Raw genomic sequence first — 24,699 nt, forward strand, 5'->3', positions numbered from 1 at the left:
CACGTCACGTACTTTGTTCAACTTCTGCAGCCATTTTTTAAGCAGACAACACCAGAAGTTTCAACATTTTCTTCAACTGATGCATAATAATTTTTGAGGAACTTCACCCTAATTGTAACAAATCATTATCATCATGAGATAGTTTTTTTTTCTAAAGCTTTTCTGAAAGCTTTTTCACACCCATTCAAAGAAATCTGTGAATTATTTTTTCTCAGCAAATCAACCAATCACACATTTTTTTACAATCTCTAACAGCAATGTTTGTCAACAAATCGTTACAATTGTTGCATTAATGCTAATTTTTTCTATTTCATTTTAACGTTTTATAACATATTTTAATTTAAAAAAAAAGAGTTGTTTTTAACAACCAACTATATATTAATATTTAATTTTACTCTTTTGTTGGTCAATATATGACTTTTGATTCAAAATTTTGTACCAGAACATTAAAAAATAAGTAAAAAAATCTTGCCAAATTGTCAAAATAAATTATTTTTTTCAAGATGAAATGTTAAAGAAATAACATTTTGAATAAAATATTTTATTATATAGACACCTTTCTTGTACACTTTATAAGAAAAAAGAAACAAAAACCTGGAAATTTTAAGATTTTTATCTGAAAAACCTGGAGAATCTAGGATCTCTGAAAAAAAGTTAAAAATATTAAAATGCAAACTAATTTTTGGAAGAGAATTTCTCTATTGTGTAATTCTAAGTTTATCTTCTCCTTTATTTTCATTCTGATATTTTAAGAATTTTTTTTCAGTATTCGAAACTTCATGGCTTACTCCAGGTTAGACTGAACTCACTTTTTCTGTACTTTAAAGTTTAAATTAGTCATGGATGTCAAAGAAAATTTATGATGAGAAATTTCTCCCTTGCTATGGCGTTCTCTTAATGCCAATTATACTTTCTTCATATTTCGCAATATCTCGAGAACTTATAGCAATTGAAAACATTTTTTTCCCAATCATTAAATTAATTTCTCCAATGATAATTCCATGCAAAAGATAAATTTTCATGAATATTTATTTTTATTGTTTTATTTAAAGATTCTCAAAAGTCAACAAAATGCTAATTTTCACATTTTAATGAATGTAATAGCTAAATACGAAACTGGAATGAAATTGGTCTAATGATTCTTAAGAATTACTCTAAACTATGCTATCTCATTCTTGAAATCAGGGTTGGGGATACTTTTTTTGGTAATAAAATATAATCCAGTTATTCTATTTAAATCCATACATTTTATTTAAATTAATTTTTTTTTTTTAAAATGGAAAACTTTCATTTTATTAGTAGTTAAATTTTAAAAGAAGTTATTATAGATAAAATGTTATAAATAAATCATAACAATTCTATATTAAAACTAATACTGCGTTAAAAAACTGATTTAATTCATTGTAAATGCGAACGTGTAAAAATCATTAAATATGGATTAAAAATGTATTATTAACAACTGAAAAAGAGGCTGAATTCAAAATTTATTTCACACTTTTTTAATAGTTTTTTTTTTAACTAACATTAAAGTTATAACAATTATATCTAATTTGCAGAGTTATAAATATTTCAATGTGGAATAACTTGCTCACTTAAAGAAAGTCAGGCAATAAGATAAAAACAATGTGAAACACCTACTTTGCCATAATAGGATTATTTCTTTTTAAAAATTCATTCTAATATATTTGCAATAAATTGTGAAGATTGTCTTTTAGAGCTAGGAATAAATTGTATGTTCCTTACTATCATGTTTATTGAAAAATATAGTCCATATTAAATAACTATTCTTTACAGATGATGTTTGTGTAAAGACATTAAATTTCCACTTTCTTTATTTGTATTCTGAAAAATTCAAATGAATTATAAGATTTTCAAAATGACATGCTTACTGATTAAAATTTATTAACACAGCAATAAGCTTATAATAAAATACATTTAAAAAATAATAATCAATTTAAAAAACATTGTAGTGATTGCGTGTGTTATTATTTTTGAAAGTGGTATAATGTTTTTAAGTATTAAAGTTTGAATAACTTTAAAAGTATTGGAAAGATTAATCAATTTGGGTGATTTTTTTTAACACTATAATTTGATGAAACGTCAGATAACAACGATAATTATAATCGGAAAAAAGCATTGAAAAACAATTAGTTTGTCGCAGAGAAAAAAAATTTCTCTTTATATTCTTTTATTTTTTTATTTGAGAGCTCTTATTTTCTCAAGAAATGCTTGAATAAATTAAATGAAAAGTATGGAACAATTATTTGCTACAAAAAGATAATTTATAATCTTTAATTACTTTAATTTTTAAAGTAATTAGAATTTTTTTAATTACTTTAAAATTTATTTCTCGGGCTTCTTTTACTATAACTAAAAATATTTTATTTTTTTCAGTGGTTTTCCAAGTTTTTTGATGCAGCCTGAACAAGTTTGTTTCTTTTTGTCCATTTTTTTTTGTCATATTTGATACCAATTATGTGTTCTTGAACTTGAAAAAAATATTAATCTAGAAAATAAGTAAATTAATTGTAAAACAGTTTCTAATAACTATTTTCTTACAACTATTTACAACATTACTTCTAAACTGTGTTAAGTGATAGGGAGGAAAGCAAGCAGTGACATGTTTATGCAGTCTCATTGAACAGTCTGAAATATTTATGTTCAAGGGGTGGGTGGCATAAAGCACAGAATAAGATGTGGAAGTGTAAGGCTTAGTCTTATAGTGCTTTAACTTGCAGAGCTTATCCTCCACAGTTTTGGTAATATTCAGCGTTGAGAGAGACAACTGGAAAACAGGGAAATGCAACCAAACCCCTAAACTGACTTATTGTTTGGGTGGAAACAAGAAATTCCATGCTTATAGAGTATTTCTGAACAGGTAGAAATATATATGTTCTGGGGATGGGAGATTTAAAACACTGAATTAGAAGTCAAATTCATATTATACAACACTATTGTAGCATTCGTTAGGAAGTTTTAAGGAAACTCTAACTTTTAACAATGTATAAATTATTTCGCAAAATTCCCTGATGGAAAAAAATGATCTGTTTTCTATGTTTTAAAATGTTTTACATTAATAAATAAAAAATCATCTTTAAACTATGCCCAAAATTTATTAAATTTATTTATCAAATCGCTCTTGTCGAAAACCTGAAGTCTTACGTCACAAAAGCTTATTTCAAAATAAATTCGCATTAAGATTAGGATGACATCATCTGTTGGATGACATCATCTGTGGTTTGGAAACCATGCATCGAACAGGTGAAATGCGCTTAATGGTGATAGTATGGAATAACTATTGCATTCTTATTTTAATGAGCATCGATTAGGGGAGCTAAATGAAGGTAGTAACAACAATGAGTGAAATGAGATTTAATTTGTATTGTGGGTATTCCTAAAGATTTAACTTTAATGACTTTTGACCCACTTAAATACAGAACAAGTAAAATATTCACTGAAGAGCCTGAAAATTGGTACAAGTATGCTTATGCATATGACAGAGGTGTGTCACATGATCAGCATTGCCTATATAAAATGATAAAGTAGATAAGGATTTAAAGCCAAGCACTGCAAAGCATTTCCCCTTCATCCTCCTAGTACAACTACATTTAAAATTGAACCTAGCCAGAAAAAGTGAATATCTATTTATGAAACTCCCTTCTGAGCGAGTACTATAAGATTATTGTTTGATCAACCAAATCCATTCGTGTCCAGTATCTATTCCCAGACATGTAAACAATTATGCCATAGAATGGAATATCACACGTTAAAGAAGCTACTACAAGTTGGTTCTAGGAATAAGTCTGGAATTTAACAGCATAAGTTTGTTGAAATTGATCTCTCATTGATCACAACTACCCAATGTTTCGACAACGAAGGTAACTGGATGTTCTACTGCAACCATGAGCCAACTCATGCGAAAAATGTTTCCGAAACGGATCTGGGACACCTGAATTCTGCTCAAATTCTCAGTAGATTAAATGGACTCAGTCATTATTAGGTGTGAGAAATGGAGGGATATTTAGACTAGATTGCTGAAAAAAGCAGGCGACTAGTGAATTCTACCTAAATAAGCTATCTTCTACTTAATTAATCTGTGCATTAAAAAACAATTGCTTGGAGATGGGAAATCAATCCATCAAAAATTTGTCAAACAGTACAACTGTAAGGAATTAGCTCCCATTGCCCCTGAATCTGATTGTACTGTCTATGAAAGTGCCATTTCTGGAAGTATTAAAAAACTTTCTAGCTCAGAGAAAACAAACTGAAATTACCAAATCTACTACTGCAAAAAAAAGATAAAGAAAAATGTTTACCAGTTACTACGGGAATCTAAATCACTCCAAATTCTCAGCCATCTCTTTTGCTCTGCCAATAAATTCTCCAATGAGTGACAACTCAACATGAAATCCCCTCTGATTCCCCAACATTAGCTGCTACAATATCAACTGACTCTCAACAACTCTCACTAGTGAAAGTCACTCAGAAGCAGACAGCTCAAAAGCCTACAAGAAAACTACCTCCATTTCTCCACAAAGTTAAACAATTCAAAAAGTGAATCAGCAAACCTTATGATCAACCAACTTAAATGAACCTTCCAATTTTCATAATCATCTTAGAAAATACGACTCGTTAAAGAATAATTTATGAATTCTAATAAATCAATAATGACGACACCCCAGTCGGAAGATACGAGTTCGGACATCTGCAGGCAACTTGCAATGACCAATCACGTTGCCTGAAAAGTTCTATGCCTTAGCTCTTTTTCCAATGTGAAAAGGAAAAATAAACGCTACCCAAATGCTGCATACTCCAGAGGAGAGGAAATGAACATTAGGGTGATCTTCGACTCGGGAGTAAACGTGGCCTAGATAACACCTTGATGTTCCAAGCCGTCATCCTCACCAACACTTCCTAACGTCAAGTCTCAGTCTCCTAAGGGCAGAGTCACTAGATGAAGAACTTGGATGCCCGCTGCCGTGAGCAATACACCATATCAAGCAAAATCAAATGCTGCTACAATTGTGCATCCCTCATTAAATGAATTTCACGAGATATGAATGTAACTAAAAGATTTAAAAGCACTCGGGATTTAGTTTTGCTTAGAAAACATCGCCTCATCTTTTCTAAATGCTTTCTTTTGGACAATAATGTGGACATTTGAACAGCACTCTTTCCTTCATCAGTGCTGAGTAACATTTTTGAGAAATCTCAGGATGGCAAAATAGCCTGGTAACACTTTGTTTCCCACTTCAAGAATTATCTTCAGAGTTGAGACTTACTTCTGCTGTCTAAATGTCCAAGCAATATTCCATCTATCGGCGATGTGTTGCTTAGAAAACATCGCCTCATCTTTTCTAAATGCTTTCTTTTGGACAATAATGTGGACATTTGAACAGCGCTCTTTCCTTCATCAGAGCCGAGCAATATTTTTGAGAAATCTCATTCTTCATTTTAAGAGGATGGCACAGTAGTCTGGTAACACTGTTTCCCACTTCAAGAATTATCTTCAGAGTTGAGACTTACTTCTGCTGTCTAAATGTCCAAGCAATATTCCATCTATCGGCGATGTGTTGCTTAGAAAACATCGCCTCATCTTTTCTAAATGCTTTCTTTTGGACAATAATGTGGACATTTGAACAGCGCTCTTTCCTTCATCAGAGCCGAGCAATATTTTTGAGAAATCTCATTCTTCATTTTAAGAGGATGGCACAGTAGTCTGGTAACACTGTTTCCCACTTCAAGAATTATCTTCAGAGTTGAGACTTACTTCTGCTGTCTAAATGTCCAAGCAATATTCCATCTATCGGCGATGTGTTGCTTAGAAAACATCGCCTCATCTTTTCTAAATGCTTTCTTTTGGACAATAATGTGGACATTTGAACAGCGCTCTTTCCTTCATCAGAGCCGAGCAATATTTTTGAGAAATCTCATTCTTCATTTTAAGAGGATGGCACAGTAGTCTGGTAACACTGTTTCCCACTTCAAGAATTATCTTCAGAGTTGAGACTTACTTCTGCTGTCTAAATGTCCAAGCAATATTCCATCTATCGGCAATGTGTAGCTTAGAAAACATCGCCTCATCTTTTCTAAATGCTTTCTTTTGGACAATAATGTGGACATTTGAACAGCGCTCTTTCCTTCATCAGAGCCGAGCAATATTTTTGAGAAATCTCATTCTTCATTTTAAGAGGATGGCACAGTAGTCTGGTAACACTGTTTCCCACTTCAAGAATTATCTTCAGAGTTGAGACTTACTTCTGCTGTCTAAATGTCCAAGCAATATTCCATCTATCGGCGATGTGTTGCTTAGAAAACATCGCCTCATCTTTTCTAAATGCTTTCTTTTGGACAATAATGTGGACATTTGAACAGCGCTCTTTCCTTCATCAGTGCTGAGTAACATTTTTGAGAAATCTCAGGATGACAAAATAGCCTGGTAACACTTTGTTTCCCACTTCAAGAATTATCTTCAGAGTTGAGACTTACTTCTCCTGTCTAAATGTCCAAGTAATATTCCATCTATCGGCAATGTGTAGCTTAGAAAACATCGCCTCATCTTTTCTAAATGCTTTCTTTTGGACAATAATGTGGACATTTGAACAGCGCTCTTTCCTTCATCAGAGCCGAGCAATATTTTTGAGAAATCTCATTCTTCATTTTAAGAGGATGGCACAGTAGTCTGGTAACACTGTTTCCCACTTCAAGAATTATCTTCAGAGTTGAGACTTACTTCTGCTGTCTAAATGTCCAAGCAATATTCCATCTATCGGCGATGTGTTGCTTAGAAAACATCGCCTCATCTTTTCTAAATGCTTTCTTTTGGACAATAATGTGGACATTTGAACAGCGCTCTTTCCTTCATCAGAGCCGAGCAATATTTTTGAGAAATCTCATTCTTCATTTTAAGAGGATGGCACAGTAGTCTGGTAACACTGTTTCCCACTTCAAGAATTATCTTCAGAGTTGAGACTTACTTCTGCTGTCTAAATGTCCAAGCAATATTCCATCTATCGGCGATGTGTTGCTTAGAAAACATCGCCTCATCTTTTCTAAATGCTTTCTTTTGGACAATAATGTGGACATTTGAACAGCGCTCTTTCCTTCATCAGAGCCGAGCAATATTTTTGAGAAATCTCATTCTTCATTTTAAGAGGATGGCACAGTAGTCTGGTAACACTGTTTCCCACTTCAAGAATTATCTTCAGAGTTGAGACTTACTTCTGCTGTCTAAATGTCCAAGCAATATTCCATCTATCGGCAATGTGTAGCTTAGAAAACATCGCCTCATCTTTTCTAAATGCTTTCTTTTGGACAATAATGTGGACATTTGAACAGCGCTCTTTCCTTCATCAGAGCCGAGCAATATTTTTGAGAAATCTCATTCTTCATTTTAAGAGGATGGCACAGTAGTCTGGTAACACTGTTTCCCACTTCAAGAATTATCTTCAGAGTTGAGACTTACTTCTGCTGTCTAAATGTCCAAGCAATATTCCATCTATCGGCGATGTGTTGCTTAGAAAACATCGCCTCATCTTTTCTAAATGCTTTCTTTTGGACAATAATGTGGACATTTGAACAGCGCTCTTTCCTTCATCAGAGCCGAGCAATATTTTTGAGAAATCTCATTCTTCATTTTAAGAGGATGGCACAGTAGTCTGGTAACACTGTTTCCCACTTCAAGAATTATCTTCAGAGTTAAGACTTACTTCTGCTGTCTAAATGCCCAAGTAATATTCCATCTATCGGCGATGTGTTGCTTAGAAAACATCGCCTCATCTTTTCTAAATGCTTTCTTTTGGACAATAATGTGGACATTTGAACAGCGCTCTTTCCTTCATCAGTGCTGAGTAACATTTTTGAGAAATCTCAGGATGACAAAATAGCCTGGTAACACTTTGTTTCCCACTTCAAGAATTATCTTCAGAGTTGAGACTTACTTCTCCTGTCTAAATGTCCAAGTAATATTCCATCTATCGGCAATGTGTAGCTTAGAAAACATCGCCTCATCTTTTCTAAATGCTTTCTTTTGGACAATAATGTGGACATTTGAACAGCGCTCTTTCCTTCATCAGAGCCGAGCAATATTTTTGAGAAATCTCATTCTTCATTTTAAGAGGATGGCACAGTAGTCTGGTAACACTGTTTCCCACTTCAAGAATTATCTTCAGAGTTGAGACTTACTTCTGCTGTCTAAATGTCCAAGCAATATTCCATCTATCGGCGATGTGTTGCTTAGAAAACATCGCCTCATCTTTTCTAAATGCTTTCTTTTGGACAATAATGTGGACATTTGAACAGCGCTCTTTCCTTCATCAGAGCCGAGCAATATTTTTGAGAAATCTCATTCTTCATTTTAAGAGGATGGCACAGTAGTCTGGTAACACTGTTTCCCACTTCAAGAATTATCTTCAGAGTTGAGACTTACTTCTGCTGTCTAAATGTCCAAGCAATATTCCATCTATCGGCGATGTGTTGCTTAGAAAACATCGCCTCATCTTTTCTAAATGCTTTCTTTTGGACAATAATGTGGACATTTGAACAGCGCTCTTTCCTTCATCAGAGCCGAGCAATATTTTTGAGAAATCTCATTCTTCATTTTAAGAGGATGGCACAGTAGTCTGGTAACACTGTTTCCCACTTCAAGAATTATCTTCAGAGTTGAGACTTACTTCTGCTGTCTAAATGTCCAAGCAATATTCCATCTATCGGCAATGTGTAGCTTAGAAAACATCGCCTCATCTTTTCTAAATGCTTTCTTTTGGACAATAATGTGGACATTTGAACAGCGCTCTTTCCTTCATCAGAGCCGAGCAATATTTTTGAGAAATCTCATTCTTCATTTTAAGAGGATGGCACAGTAGTCTGGTAACACTGTTTCCCACTTCAAGAATTATCTTCAGAGTTGAGACTTACTTCTGCTGTCTAAATGTCCAAGCAATATTCCATCTATCGGCGATGTGTTGCTTAGAAAACATCGCCTCATCTTTTCTAAATGCTTTCTTTTGGACAATAATGTGGACATTTGAACAGCGCTCTTTCCTTCATCAGAGCCGAGCAATATTTTTGAGAAATCTCATTCTTCATTTTAAGAGGATGGCACAGTAGTCTGGTAACACTGTTTCCCACTTCAAGAATTATCTTCAGAGTTAAGACTTACTTCTGCTGTCTAAATGTCCAAGTAATATTCCATCTATCGGCGATGTGTTGCTTAGAAAACATCGCCTCATCTTTTCTAAATGCTTTCTTTTGGACAATAATGTGGACATTTGAACAGCGCTCTTTCCTTCATCAGTGCTGAGTAACATTTTTGAGAAATCTCAGGATGACAAAATAGCCTGGTAACACTTTGTTTCCCACTTCAAGAATTATCTTCAGAGTTGAGACTTACTTCTCCTGTCTAAATGTCCAAGTAATATTCCATCTATCGGCAATGTGTAGCTTAGAAAACATCGCCTCATCTTTTCTAAATGCTTTCTTTTGGACAATAATGTGGACATTTGAACAGCGCTCTTTCCTTCATCAGAGCCGAGCAATATTTTTGAGAAATCTCATTCTTCATTTTAAGAGGATGGCACAGTAGTCTGGTAACACTGTTTCCCACTTCAAGAATTATCTTCAGAGTTGAGACTTACTTCTGCTATCTAAATGTCCAAGTATTATTCCATCTATCGGCGATGTGTTGCTTAGATAACATCGCCTCATCTTTTCTAAATGCTTTCTTTTGGACAATAATGTGGACATTTGAAGAGAGCTCTTTCCTTCATCAGAATCGAGCAATATTTTTGAGAAATCTCATTCTTCATTTAAGAGGATGGCACAATAGTCTGGTAACACTGTTTCCAACTTCAAGAATTATCTTCAGAGGTAAGACATTTACTTCGGCTGTCTAAATGTCCAAGTAATATTTCATCTATCAGCGATGTGTTGCTTAGAAAATATCCTCACCTTTTCTAAATGCTTTCTTTTGGACAATAATGTGGACATTTGAACAGCACTCTTTCCTTCATCAGTGCTGAGTAACTTTTTTGAGAAATCTCAGGATGGCAAAATAGCCTGGTAACACTTTGTTTCCCACTTCAAGAATTATCTTCAGAGTTGAGACTTACTTCTGCTGTCTAAATGTCCAAGTAATATTCCATCTATCGGCGATGTGTTGCTTAGAAAACATCGCCTCATCTTTTCTAAATGCTTTCTTTTGGACAATAATGTGGACATTTGAAGAGAGCTCTTTCCTTAATCAGTGTAGAGTAATATTTTTGAAAAATCTCATTCTTCATTTAAGAGGATGGCAAAATAGCCTGGTAACACTGTTTCCAACTTCAAGAATTATCTTCAGAGTTGAGACTTACTTTTGCTGTCTAAATGTCCAAGTATTATTCCATATATCAGCGATGTTTTGCTTAGAAAACATCGCCTCATCTTTTCTAAATCGTTACTCTTGGACAATAATGTGGATAATTGAACAGAGCTCTTTCTTTCATCTGTGAAGAGCAATATTTTTGAAAAATCTCACTCTTCATTTAAGACGATGGCGGCAAAATAACCTGGTAACACTGTTTCCCACTTCAAGAATTATCTTCAGAGTTAAAGCACTTACTTCGGCTGTCTGAATGTCCAAGTAATATTTAACACATTGGCTATGTTTTGTTTTGAAAAATGCATACCTGCCATTGAGTACTCCCGTGGTGGGAAATATAGTAAATTCATTAAGTGAATAATCTGCCTTCAGACGCTTGTGAAGTAATTGGATACGTCATGTAACATCTGCATTATCAAGGTTAAACAAAATCAGTGAACCAATTTTTCTGGCTCTTCAGTGTTATATGTAAATGACGAAAATTGATTGGGAAGAAAGCTAAAAATTGAAAATATGTAAGAAATCCCTGTGAATAAGAATATAATTTTTTTGTAAAAAAATGGGAATATTGAAATGACCCTTCTTTTTCAGCTCTAAAATTCTGAAGAAAAAAAATGGAGAAAGGACGAAAGAAACCTTTCTTCAGCATTTAAAAATTTTTAATCGAAAGAAAGGAAACAGAGAATTTAAATATTTTATTTAAAAAAAAAGTCTGATGAAAAGGTATATCTTATTTTTTTCATAAAAATTTTAATTTTGGGGGAGAAAAAAAATTGAAATATTGAAGTTTTGAATTGTGTTTATTCAAATAATTATCTAGGGTTCCGTCTTCATTATCCATCAAATAAACACTTTTTCAAATGAGGACACACCAATAACTGATTATAAATAGCAAAATTTAGATATCTTCGAAATGAATCGAATGAATCTTCGATATCTTCGAAATGAATGGTCTTCGAAATGAATAAATCTTTTCCAATGAGAAAAAGTTCTAGAGAAATTATAGTAGAATTTTTCTATTGAGTAATTTTTGTTATAAGGAAAAATAATTTCAGTAAAATAAATCCAAGTTAAAGGTTTGTAAAGCATGAAAGTAAATTAAAAGGAATTGTATCAATAAGTAAAATGTGAAAATTTGTTGAATTAATTTTATTCCGTATTGTAAATGAATTCAACGTAAAGTTTGTAAAAAATGTAAATATATAATTGTATATATATATATCTGATAATCTTTAATATTTTTCTGGCAAACCTTTTTTTTAATTCAAAAAGAACAATAATTGGTATCAGATAATACAAATGATTTTGTGACAAATTGACAAGTTCTATGTCTGCTAAATAAATATATCTGCAAGAACTGGATGGAACAAATATCGAGATTGAACAAGGACAGGGCAACTCATGAAAATGTATAGCTAGGGAGAGGATGCTTCTGAGAAATGCTAAAAGGATAGAAATTTCCAGGAGATGAAATGAAATGAAACTAAAACACCGAAAACCGTGAGTATTTGTGTTTTATAGTTTTTTAGTTTACATATTATGTATATTTTTTATATCTTCTAATTTAATAAATATTAATTATTGGATGGAATTGAAAAATACAGCTTTTTCATCATTTTATGAATCAGAATAGACTCAGTGGATGGTTAACTGTATAAAGAAATAAATATAAAAAGTGAGCTTGTAAGTATACTATCGCTGCCTAGATAAAGCTGATTTTCTATCAAACATAAGAACATTTTTTTTCCTGCTGAAATTTAGTTTTATGTTACTTTCCTACTGTTCAACAGTGTTGAAAATCTAAACCATGCAACTTAATTGCTAAATATTAATTTTCCTATTTGATAAGTGAAGACCAATGGGAAAGAACGGGTTATGTCCATTTTTCACAAAAGAGACCATCGCCAACTGTTGCATTTTTAGGTTTTGACAAATCTATAACGTAGAAAATCTGTTCTTCCCTAGAGTTATTACAGGGTAAGGATAGCCATGCTGGCAAAAAGCGGTTTCTATCCTAGGGTAGAAAAGAACAACGAAACTTTTAGTGAAGGAAACGCTAGTGAGGAAGTATTGGTTCGAGAGTTTTAAGGAAAAAACTGTCTTGTCCACCCCATTTTAATTTTTTTTTCAACATCAAAAATTTCAAATTTTGTTTTTAAATTTTTAAGAGTTAACATTCGTATTTATATTTATTTTTACTATTTCAATCGAATACTTGCTCCTGAAAATTCTAAAACTTTATAATTCGTTTTTCTTAGAATCAGCTTTTTTGGATGTAAAATTGATGCTTTAAAAATGAATTTGGTTTCTTTTCAAGACTTAGAAATTTAAAGATATGAAAATACCAACTATTGTACTTTTTTTTTTTTTTGAAACACGATTGACCAAAATAAAATAGTGTCATTATTTTGTTTACTATTGTCAACAAATCGCAGTTGACAGAATAATTTGGTTGCCGTATAGAACCTGTCATTAAGATATTAATGTTAAATGGGAGTGTTTATTTTTTGTGTCATGTAGCTTAGCAAGAATTTAGCAAGCAGTTGTAAAACTTTTCTTCGTAGATGAGGAAACAACATCCATTTGTAGACGGGAATTCGTTAATTAACTGCCGATGGGATATCAAAAGGGTTTGAGTGAATGCCGAAACTTAACCTGAATGGCAAAACAAAATTTTATGTTCTCACAAATGTTGCATCCTAATAGCTCAAATGTAATGTATTAATTAATCACTATGCACACTCCAACGCTTAGTCTAGTTTTTTTTTGTTTAAATTGTAGTTTTTTTTTTGTTTTGGAAATTTTTTATAATTCTAAAACTTTCTGCGCTTTGTGTTTTATTAATTATAATTTTTTATTTATTATTTTTTGAGTTTTTTGAACATATTTGATTTTATTAACACTAGATTGCCTATGAAAGTCATTTTGACTGCTTTTAATTTCAATTAGAAAAACAATGACGTATACAATGACACAATTTCTTAGAATTTTGTGACTTTTTGTACCACACAAATTTTTATTGTTAATATTTACTAATAACTTGTTATGTAACTGTAAATAATATAAAAAATGTTAAAAATTAATTTTAAACAAATTTATTTACGCATTCGCAATCCAGTCATTTTGACTGCTTTTGGGCAATGTAGGTATATACTAATTTTCCGTCTTCCTAGTGTTAATGTCTTTTTTCTAATTTTAAGAATACAGAAAAACGTGATTTTTTTGTTGAAAGTGAAGTTAGCTTTTTTGAGTTCGAATATTTTACGAATTATTGATTTAAAATTTAGTCTTATATACTTTATTTAAATTTTTTGGGCAAAATTTTCATGCCTGGAATTGGCGGAATTTCCTACAACACCAATGAAGCATGAAGTGTAATATTTAATTAAGTCACTATTGTTTTTTGATTTAACTTTTGAATTATAACTACAAAATCGTTCTTATTCCTTATTAAATGTCTTAAAACGTAATTTTAAAAGAATTTAAATAATTTAACAATCGATGCTAATGGCAATGTTTATTGTTTTGAGATTGTGTAGTTGATCAAGTATATGCGTTATTTATAGTTTTTATTCTGGAATGATTATTAGAAGCTTTGAACTTACCCATCAAATTAAAAATTTAAAATGCTTAATTTTTAACAAGACAAAGACAAATTTTTAACGAGTTTTTTTTATTTATTTATTTATTTATTTTTTAAATTTAGAAAATTGTTATTAGGATGGTAAAAAGTGGCAGTTGGATCAATTGACATTTTTATATTGTTTATTGTCTTGCAGTTAAACTACAAATTACATTTAATTAAAAAAAAATTATTTCTGTTCAGATTTTAATATGACATTTTTAACTAATGAATGAATAGATCTGCCCAAGGCCTTATGCATCAATGTATTCCTAGAGTTAATTAAACTAAAAAACTGTATATTCTTTACTATATGTTTTTAATAATCAACTTTAATAACTCAATTTTCAATCTGAATTATTAAAGTTTTGAATGCATATAGTTAAGTATTTCTGTAAATTTGGCGGGCTTTGTTAAACTGTCATAAAAATACCAAAAAAATTATATTATGCACTATATTTTATTTTGATTTAATAATTCTTAGAATTCTAAGAAATTGCAATCAATAAATGAATTTAAATTTATAAATTTTTTTTTTAGGATTTAGAGTTCCATTGGGCTATGAGGTCTTATTTCCAAGATGCTGGTCAAAAGGTAGCTACCAAATGCATAAGGATTGCCAGCACAGCAACTACATCAGACGTAATCGAAACATTAATAGAAAAATTCCGTCCAGATGTTCAAATGCTTTCTATTCCTGAATATGCACTTTATGAAATTAATGAAAATGGAGGTATGTATGGAAATGAAGGAAAAATAATTATTTTATTATTTTTTTTAATAAAAAAGAATAATGTTTTCTTCATTGTTATTTTCAATGTTTTTTTTAATGTTTTTCAATGTTTTTTTCCATTATGTTTGCAGGGGAGAGGAAGTTAAAAGGAGATGAGAGGGTCCTTCTTGTGCAGCTAGACTGGCATAGAGATGACCGAGAAGGGAGATTTCTTCTTCGACGCATGGATGAAAAGTCCTACGTATGTTCTACTTAGTTACTAAAATATATACCTATCAAAAAAAATTAAAAGAAAACATTTATCTGTATTTTTAAATAATTATGGATTTCTCATTTTTTAAATGTTATAGATCTTACTTAACTGGATTTAATTAAGAATTTAAAAATTTTTGCGAAAAGTACAAATCTTTAAGGATTTTTTGAATATTAAATATGAAAGGTGTCAATTTAGTGCCGTCATCTTTCTAGCGTTAAAATCTTTAGTTTTGGAATCAGTGTTATTTGCAATATTAGAAATAGAAGAATTATAGAAATTGAGGATTTAATTTAACTGCTTGAAACAGTATTTTTTTTTTATTGTTTGCTAAGTTAATTTAAGTCTGATTTACCTGTTTACTGGATGAGCTTCTGCAGTTCTGAGCTCAAGATTCATAGAATTTCAATTCATTCTCACCTGAGATTTAACAATAAAGGCAGTTTTTTAAAAATATATAAGGCCAAAATTTGAGACTCTATATTTTTAGACTATAATATTTAAGATATACCTTTAAGTTGTTCATAAAATTTTTTTTTAATGCTTTTTAACTCAACCTTATGTATCTGTTTAGTTTGAAGGAAGGTGAAATATTTTTAAACTTTATTTCAAGCAGGAAAACTACTTACAGCTTGCAAACTCATGTCTCGTCACCAGGGCTCTTGGTGTGGGGGGGGGGGGGAACTGAACTCTTTTCACATCTATTGTCAATATACAAGTAAATCAAATTTAACAATACTTTGGTTTCATTAACTAATTTGTTAAATATTATTAAATTTGCATAAATACAAAACTAACAAACAAATGACGACAATTATTTGTTAATAAATTAATTTTTAACCTTTATTTTTGATTTAAATTTTTAATCTTGAAATTAGGATTAATAAAATTATGAAATCATCACTTAATCTATGCTCTTCATATATTTTACTGATTAAGTATCTCTAAATAATGTGAATAATTTTGATTAATCTTCCACATTTTTCTGCAGAAAGTTAAAAAATAAATAAATTCTGTTAGATGAATACTAAATATTTATATTTCTTACTTTCATTGTTTCTCTAGCAATGAGTTTCTCATATAAATTTCACATTTATACGTGATACATATACGTATATTTGATACAAGAAGTATAATTCATTTTTAAAAAAATTTACTTGTTTTGATAAACTGTTACTGGTTAAAATTTTCTTTTTCTTTTTAACTTTATTTGAAAATTCTATGCAAAATAAAATTTCTGCAGTAAATAGATTTTTCTTCTTCAAAATATCCTGGTTTTAATTTCATATTTGTATTTCAGATCTCTAGTAGGGATGCTTGTGATAATGAAAATTTCAAAAGAAAATTATCTAAACGTGAAAAGAAAGAGAAGAAGAGGAAAGAAAAGTGAGAGAGACTGAAGGTTTTTATTTTTCTCTTTTATATTTACTTTCATATCTGTTAGTATATAACTTTTCTCAAATTTTGTAACTTTTTATTTTGCAGTTGTTATTTTATGTATTACAATTCTCCTAACTTGTACAAAAACAAATTATATTGTAAAAATAAAAAAGAGATACAATTTGTCCCACCTTTTATTAACTCAAATTAGATCAAATTGTATGCATAAAAAAGAATTAGGTAGGTTTTATATTAAGAGTTAGTGTACAATGACTAAATATAATTTATAATTCTGTTAATTAAATTCTGTTAAATAAATAAGCATTTAATATAGTCTAAATAATCTCTTCCCTCTTTGCTGATCCTGAGCTATTTGCTTTTTATCTTTTTATTTTAAAATTTTATTTTTAAACTGCTCTGTGACCACCTTGATTCTACTAAGAGTTTTGTTCAGCGCAATTAGTGTTTATTTATCAACAACTTCTTTAAAATCTGTAAAGAATTAAGTTGAGTTGTAATCTTTAATCAAGAACGTTTTACATAATGTCATTTTTTCAATTTATTTGTTTGTTTTCACAAATTTATTAGTAGCTTGTTAGAGTAATAATCACTTTATGGCTTCTTTTCATTGTCTAGAGGTCCATCAGATCAATAAGCAGACTTAGATAAAATGAATTACTTACTGTGATCACAAAATTTCAATTAAAAAACTTTTTGCAAGCAATTATAATAAACTCTTAGATATTGTAATACTAATTAACTATTGAAACTTTGAAAAATCTCTGATTTTTTTCCTTTCAAAAAATGTCTATAATTTTTTGAAAAACTTTACGTTGATTAAATTTAAGGCACACTGGTATTCATAATAAATAGAATGTCATAATCACGGAAAAAGGTGACTGTGCAAAGCACGGAAGGAAGTTCTGGTGTCTATATTATGCAAATGATCATTTCATCCTTTGAATGTTTACACCAAAAGAGCCATCATATTAATTTTTATATTGCAATTGCAGGCTGCTGAAGATAGTAAGAAAGATGGTATAGCTGAGCGACTATACTCTGAACTTTTAGAAACAAGCTTTACTCGATCAATTTCCAATCCATAAGCAGTTATGCGAAGAAGGAGGCAGCAAATATTAGAGAAAAAACTTCAGCAGTTTTGTCAAGAGGGTGGCACTGATGCAGGTAATTAAAAAATTTTAAAAAAAAACTGATCTTCAATTAACTCATTTTCTATGCTTAATTTTAATCTGTATTTTCATAGATGCACTTTTTTTTTTTTATAAGAGATAAAAAATTTCAATTATTCAAGTAAATTTATCATAAACTGATTTCACCAAATATTTTTCTTTGGAAAAACGAAGTTTTGGGAGTCATTGGAAATATTTACGTTGATATAAGAACCATGCTGATTATGATAATATTTTACTCTAATCAAGTAAATTTATCATCAACTGCTATCACTAAATATTTTTCTTTGGAAGAAAGTAGTTTTAGGGGTTATTGGAAATATTTATGTAAAAATGAGAACCGTGCTGATTATGGCAATTTTTTACTCTAGAGAAAAATTTCAATTTTGTACACTTTTGAAATGTTATAATAAAATACTTGCATATATAATAAAATACTTGTATAAATTGTAATTATTGAATAGTTTTATGTTTTTTATATTGAATTAAGTATGTAATAGTTTTTAAGATGCTAACAAAGATTTTAATTTAAATTTTAAAACTTATAGTTATTAGGATCTGAAATTTTTAATGTTACAAGATTTTTAGTATTGCCAACTTATACCTGCCAACCTTGATTTATTCCAATATTAATGCATTACAAAAACATGTAATATAAATTTCTTAAAAACTTTTTATATGGTATTTTTAGGTGATACCTTGAGAATATTTGGAGTAGCTTTAAATAAAGATGTGCCTTACAAAACACTTTTACTTTCTACAAAAGATACTGCATCCTATGTGGTAAAAGAGATATTGAATGAATATGGATCCCTTTATGTATTGTCTTGTACAAACTATAGTATCACATTGATGGTCCTGATCTTCAAAATGGCGATATCCGAGAATATATATTGGATGATTGTCCCCTGATGATTCAGCAGCAGAATAATCGGAATAAAGGTAAAAACAAACTGTTAATGAATTTCTGGTTGATTCAAAATTCTGGTTTGACACTTGCGTTTTGACAAAAAAAAGTAGGAAAAAAAAGCTCATTGATATGCTAAGAGCAATTAACATCATTCCTTTGCAGACATTTTTATAAATTATAGAATATCGAACAACTACATGTAAAGAGTCCAAATAAAGCAGTCAATTGAGACCGACAATCATTTGAGTATTGTAACCAGGGCTCGAAAAAACTCAGAAATATTACCCGTCCCCGAGGACGGCTTGTCCAACAATGCACCCGTCCTCCTTTGAAACTAACCCGTAGCTTCTAAATAAATAAAAATATAATTTTCTCTTATTTATTACAAACATTTATATAAATTGCACAATGAATTGGTAGTTACTAGGATTACATTATACAGTAATAAAAGAAATACTAGGTTTCTTATAATAACCTAGTATTTCTTTTATGAAATAATTTATTTCTTTTACGAAATAATTTATTCGGGGGTATTGCGTTTTTTAAATGAATCAAATATGACGTTTTCCAGTTCCACAATCAAGCCAATGATTTACTAAGGTTTCTGCAGAGAAATCTGAAAGGGGTTTTCCATTTAGATAAATGTTCATAATTGCGTTTAACGCTTCTTGTTTAAGACCAGTACGTAATGTGTTTTTTTGTAAATTCATTGCTGAAAAGCCCCTTTCAAATGCTGCTGTACTCCCAGACAGAGAAAATATCAATTCCATTTCAGGGTCATTTTAGAAGTGAGGAGCTAGACTCGTGTAAGATAATAAAAATTGAAAATGTATCACGAACATTAACGGGAAAATGGCCGTCTGCACGGACGTTGGATTCGAGAAATTCGTTGTCCGCGGGGAATTTTTGACCGCCGAGGACGGGCTGTTTTTCGAGCCCTGATTGTAGCAAGTACCATGATCAAAATTAAAATATTGATAGTATTTTCTTCATTGATAATGGTGTTTGTTTAAAATACTAAAAACATCGCTTTTCATACTTATTTGATGTTTTCTTTTACTTTTGTTTACTTTTTTGAAATTGTTTTACTTAAAAAAAATATATATATTAGCATTATTTATTTTATCTGTAAGAAGACTTTTTTTGTTGCTTGTTCTTTTTATTTTTATAAATATGTATAGATGTCTGTTTATTCAGTATACTGTAAAAAGTGGATGATTGAAGGAAAGACTGTTTTATCTAAACTAATGTTAATCAAAATATGCTATTAATTCAAATCTACCACAAATTTTATTAGAAATTGCTTAAAGCTTGTTGTAATCAATCAAGAGTAAAGTTCGCTGTAATTGGTAGAAAATAAAGCTTATTGTAATCAATAGAAAGACTTGGCAACAGTTATGAAATTATTAGTTTTTTGCAAAGGTCTTGGCATGATTTAGTTATGAAAATCTTAATTCTTAGTTGTGTTTTAATTATTATTTTTGTTGTCATTTATTTATCTTTTTGTAGGAATCAATAGTATATCTTTTATTTAAAATTATTTATGAGTGGCAAGTTTAAACATAACAAATAATTAATATAAATTTGGATAATCTTTTTTTCATTTATTCTATACAAAAATAATTAAAAAATTTTTTTTTAAAACTAGTATTAAGTTATGAAAAATTTTTGTGGTTCATATAAAAATGAATGGTTTTGTGTCTGAAAGATTTTATGGAAATGATAGTTCATAAATTTATTTATTTTGTTTTCTAACTGTTATTTTCCTTTCTGCCTGGAAGGTTGAAAGCATAAATAATGACAAACTTTTTGTGTAATCTGTTTTTCCCCCTGTAAATAGCTGTAAAAAATTTTTAAGTTGCAAAATTTTTGCAGCTTAATAAAGTATGGTATACATCGTGAATACTTCTTGGCATACTTTAATTTGACAAAGAAAACATATTTTTATCTGCTTTTCTAACTGCTAAGTATGGTTTTGGTTTAATTTTTTTTTTATTTTGAACGAACATAATGAATAATATACTTTATTTATATTTAATTTAAATATAAAATTTTTTGAAGCTTGTAGAAAATTGTTAACCATATGCGAAAAGGAAACTTTACGTTCTGTTGTTAACTCAACCATTAAATGCTTTTATTTTTGTAGGTGCCTTATCATTTCATGTTCGAAGACGACCTGCTGATTACCAGCCTAGAAAAAGGAAAAAAAAGTCTAAGCCAACTAAAAAGGATGGCAGGATGATACAATTGAAAAACTACCCTACCTCTTTGAAATGAATTCTGGTACTTATATCAAAAAATAATATCCTAATTTAAGGTTTTTTTTTTCTAATGAAAGAAATTGATATAGATCCTTATTCCTTAACATTATAATTGTTTTTTGTGAAAATATTAACTAAATAAATACAAATACTAACATCTTTGCCTTTTTGTTAAAAATCTAAGGCTTTTTTTAAATTAATTTGTTGACATGATTACAGATGGCAGTGATGGACATGGGCCTTCCAAGAAACACAGACTTTACCGTAATGTTACTGAAGTTGGTAGTGAAAGAAGTGGCTCTATCGGGGGACAATACTTGCAGGTAAAAGAAAAATTAACGATGAATTTGTGCATTTGTAAATATTAATTAAATTTTGTACAAGAATAGACAAAATAGGTTGGAAATGTATAATTTCATTTAATTGTATAATTTATTGATTTTTACTATGGATAATTTGTGTGTATATAACATGAAATATTTATAAATACTCAGTTGACATTACTATTTTACTCACATTATTTAATAATTTTTATTCTTCATAATAATTCATAACTCTTAACTGTTTTTAAGAAGAAGTTTTTAAAGCATTTAAATAGAAATAAATATATATTAAAATATGCATATAAATATAAGTATATATATATATATATATATATATATATATATATATATATATATATATATAATATGCACATAATATAAGACTTAACAGTTCAAACTAGTAGAAATCAATGCATTTCTATAATCCAGGTTTCATAAAATTCCTCTTAAAATCCGCCACTATCTGTAATACATAATAAGTTGAATAGATAGAGTTAATAATTAATAAAGATACCCATAGAACATTTTTTTAATTATTCAAGTCCTATTGCAGAACATAAGTTCTTATTCTACTGCTGTTAACATTTGAATTTATAGTTGAAGTTAGTCATATAAATAGTTTATATAAATGCTTATTCAAGTTTTTCAGGGTTAGTAGTTGGGTGCCTACAGAATGTTATTTTCAACAAATACTAATGTGGATTTTATAATAATTGATTTAAAAATTCAGATATTGATCCAACATGTTTTTGTTTAATTTAATAACGTTTAAAAAATAGCAAAATTCGATAGTTCAAATTAAAGAATTGCCTACTAATTGCTTTCATACTTTAGACAAATAGCTTTCTCCACATAGCTTTTTAAATTGTAATGGAATTATGCAATTTTATAGAAAAGAAATTTTAATTAACTATTTTATATTATCAAATTTTTATGGTAATGACTTAAATGTTATAACACTCATATATTATTTTCAGCAAATGCAGTAACAAATTTAGTAGAGTTGAATTTTGTTTTTTCATAATTATTGATTTATGTCTTTCATGTAATTTTAAATCAGCAATCAATTCCAATCATCTTTGCAGTAATTATATCGTAGAATTTATAAAAATTGAATCTACTAAATTTTACTTATAAAAAATATTAACTGGCATATTTACTGTGCTTTTGTTTCGTGATTATTAAAATCCTTCATAAAATTATTTTGATTATCGAAGTTTTAAACTCAATTACAAATTTTAATTTAATATTGGTATTAGCGAATATTACTAGGATGAGATTTTTCCGCTTTTTAGCGGATTTTTGGCTTTTGTCTCTCGAGTTTCCGACTTTTTTGTAATTTTTTTTTATGGAAAACTCAGATTTTTCTCTAAATGTTTCACTTTTTTTAATAAATATTCCGCTTTTTCTGAAAATTCAGCTGTTGAAATAACAATCATATTTATTTTCCGATTTTCAAAGATGAACCGAAATTCAAACTATTTTAAGACACTAAAATAGCAATTTTTGTATGTTAAGAAGTTATTAAATGTTTCTACTTCACAATTATTGATGTGTTTCACAGAGCTTTATCTAAATTAGATAATAATATGAACATAATGATTCCAATTTTCTTTTCTAAATAATTAAAAAAACTATGTTACTGATATTTTTTCTATAAATCACATATTAGTATTTATTAAAAGAACTTGAAGGTTTATGTATGTTTTCAGTAGTGCTGAACTATAGGCAGAATTCTTAAGTAATAATTGTCTCCTTTGTGTGAACTGAAGAAACTTCTAACTTTATTTTTTCAATGGGTTATTTTACTGAGTGTCAATGTAATTCATATATTAAGAAATTATTATGCAATTAATTATGTATTGACACATAGTTATTTATTATCTTAAATTGTCTAAAATGTATAATTAAACGATTGCAGGAGTGTATGATTTACTCGCGTGGAAATTCAGCTTTTTTCTCTTTAAGCCAACCTCATCCCTGATATTAGCTAATTGACTCCACTTATTTATTTAAGGCAACATTACTATAAATATTTTCTACACATATTGATCTCAAACTATTGTGAATTGCTCAGTGCACCATTAATAAATTTGTAAAAATAAATAAATGTATAACTGTTAAAAAGTTCTGTTTACAAAGTAATTCTGAAATTAAAATTAGTATATTTTGCTATTCTTTTGAATTGAAATTTGCTTTTATAATACTTTTTTTTATTTGTCCTTTGCCTTTTTCTAAAACAGTATATGTCTACTGCTCAAAAATATTTCTTGATCTTATCCTGATTTATTTGAAACATTTTGTCCTTTTCCTTAACCCATTATGATGCCTGAGTATTCTTGTTTCCTTTTCATAAAACCCTCAAATAATCTATATATATTAATATCATTTAAAACTTAAATCTATTTTGTATTTTATTTTTAAAATTTTCTTTTCTTTTACTGTTATACTGTTTAATAAATTATTAAGACTTTTATAAATTAAGATATTTATTATCCAGGAGCTTTAATTTCTATTTATTGAAACATTCAGGCTATCAAGCAATATTTATGATTTTATGAAAAACACCATACTGTAAACAGCTTAATGTTTTACTTTTTTATATTATTTTAAAATTTTCTATTTATAAACTATATTTTCTACTTACATTTTAAATTTTTTATTACCAAGTTGTTCTATTTATTGTTCTAATATTTTAATTCCTATATTTTGAAAAATTTTGATTTTGTGATATGCTGGTATTACTTTTTATAAACACATGTTTTCTAAACATTTAACTATCTTTTTTCATTGAATTTTGTTTATTCTGATCTATGATTTTTCTATTTATTTACTTAAATCTTCGATTATTTATTATACTTACAGCTGTTTGGTCCAAATGTCCAACCTCGCCACTGTGTGATTGCTCATACGCAGAGAATAGTTACAGTTACTCCTAGCAGTGGAGATGCAGAAACTTATGTGAATGGTATGAGAGTATGTGAAACAACTATATTACGGAATGGAATGGTTGTACGGTTTGGAAAACTTTTCGATTTGTTGACCCACTTCATGACCAGGTAATTAAAGATATTTTCAACAAAGTTTCGATCAAAATAAGTCATTTTCAGATAATTTTTCTTCACTACATTCAGTTGCATATGTTTATTGGTAACATATTTATTTCTCTTTTCTAGAAACATGGTATGGACCCTCGAAAGCATCCTGAATTTATACAAAGGTAATATTCTTATATTATCCTTAAATGTATTTTAACTTTAGTTAAGTAAGATATTTATTGGGTTGGTTTTATAGATAGTTAAAAAAATTATATGGATTGTATATTTATTTAACCTTCCAAGTGTTGAATACTTCTCCACTATGCCTCTTTTACCTCCTAAAAAACACCTTTTTTTGTTGGAGAGCCCTTCGCTTGAAGTACAGAGTAAGGACTAGATTGTTAATTTATTAACTTTTTTTAATTCATTTCACTTTATACAATATGAATTTTACATTACTTATTTCAGCAAATATGTTCTTTTTTTGTGTAGTATTACAGTGTAAGTCCATTATAACTACGATTTAAACAGCAAGTGCAATTGTCGTTATAGTAACCTTGCAGTTATAAGCAAATACACATATTTAATATTAAAACAACAATAAAGGAGCTTAAAAAAATGAAATAAAC

General features: G+C 29.3%; 1 protein-coding gene and 1 pseudogene across 2 annotated transcripts in view; both read left to right on the forward strand.

Moving 5' to 3' along the window:
- The window catches only part of LOC147816160 (citron Rho-interacting kinase-like), a 31,407-nt gene extending 19,552 nt beyond the window's left edge, over positions 1-11,855 (forward strand). The window contains exon 14 of the mRNA XM_087158280.1: positions 2,395-11,855. The gene's annotated coding sequence lies outside the window, so the exon portion shown is untranslated. The remainder of the gene's footprint in view (positions 1-2,394) is intronic.
- LOC122272517 (afadin-like) overlaps positions 1-24,699 on the forward strand; it is a 91,548-nt pseudogene that overhangs the window by 4,853 nt on the left and 61,996 nt on the right. The window contains exons 4-12 of the transcript XR_015431216.1: positions 14,523-14,715; positions 14,847-14,956; positions 16,269-16,370; positions 17,362-17,533; positions 18,230-18,480; positions 20,595-20,731; positions 20,929-21,032; positions 23,898-24,091; positions 24,209-24,252. The product of XR_015431216.1 is annotated as an afadin-like (transcript). The remainder of the gene's footprint in view (positions 1-14,522; positions 14,716-14,846; positions 14,957-16,268; positions 16,371-17,361; positions 17,534-18,229; positions 18,481-20,594; positions 20,732-20,928; positions 21,033-23,897; positions 24,092-24,208; positions 24,253-24,699) is intronic.

Source organism: Parasteatoda tepidariorum, chromosome 2 (assembly GCF_982258835.1).
Source record: "Parasteatoda tepidariorum strain Cologne lab strain chromosome 2, Ptep-v5.0, whole genome shotgun sequence".
NCBI lineage: Eukaryota > Metazoa > Arthropoda > Arachnida > Araneae > Theridiidae > Parasteatoda > Parasteatoda tepidariorum.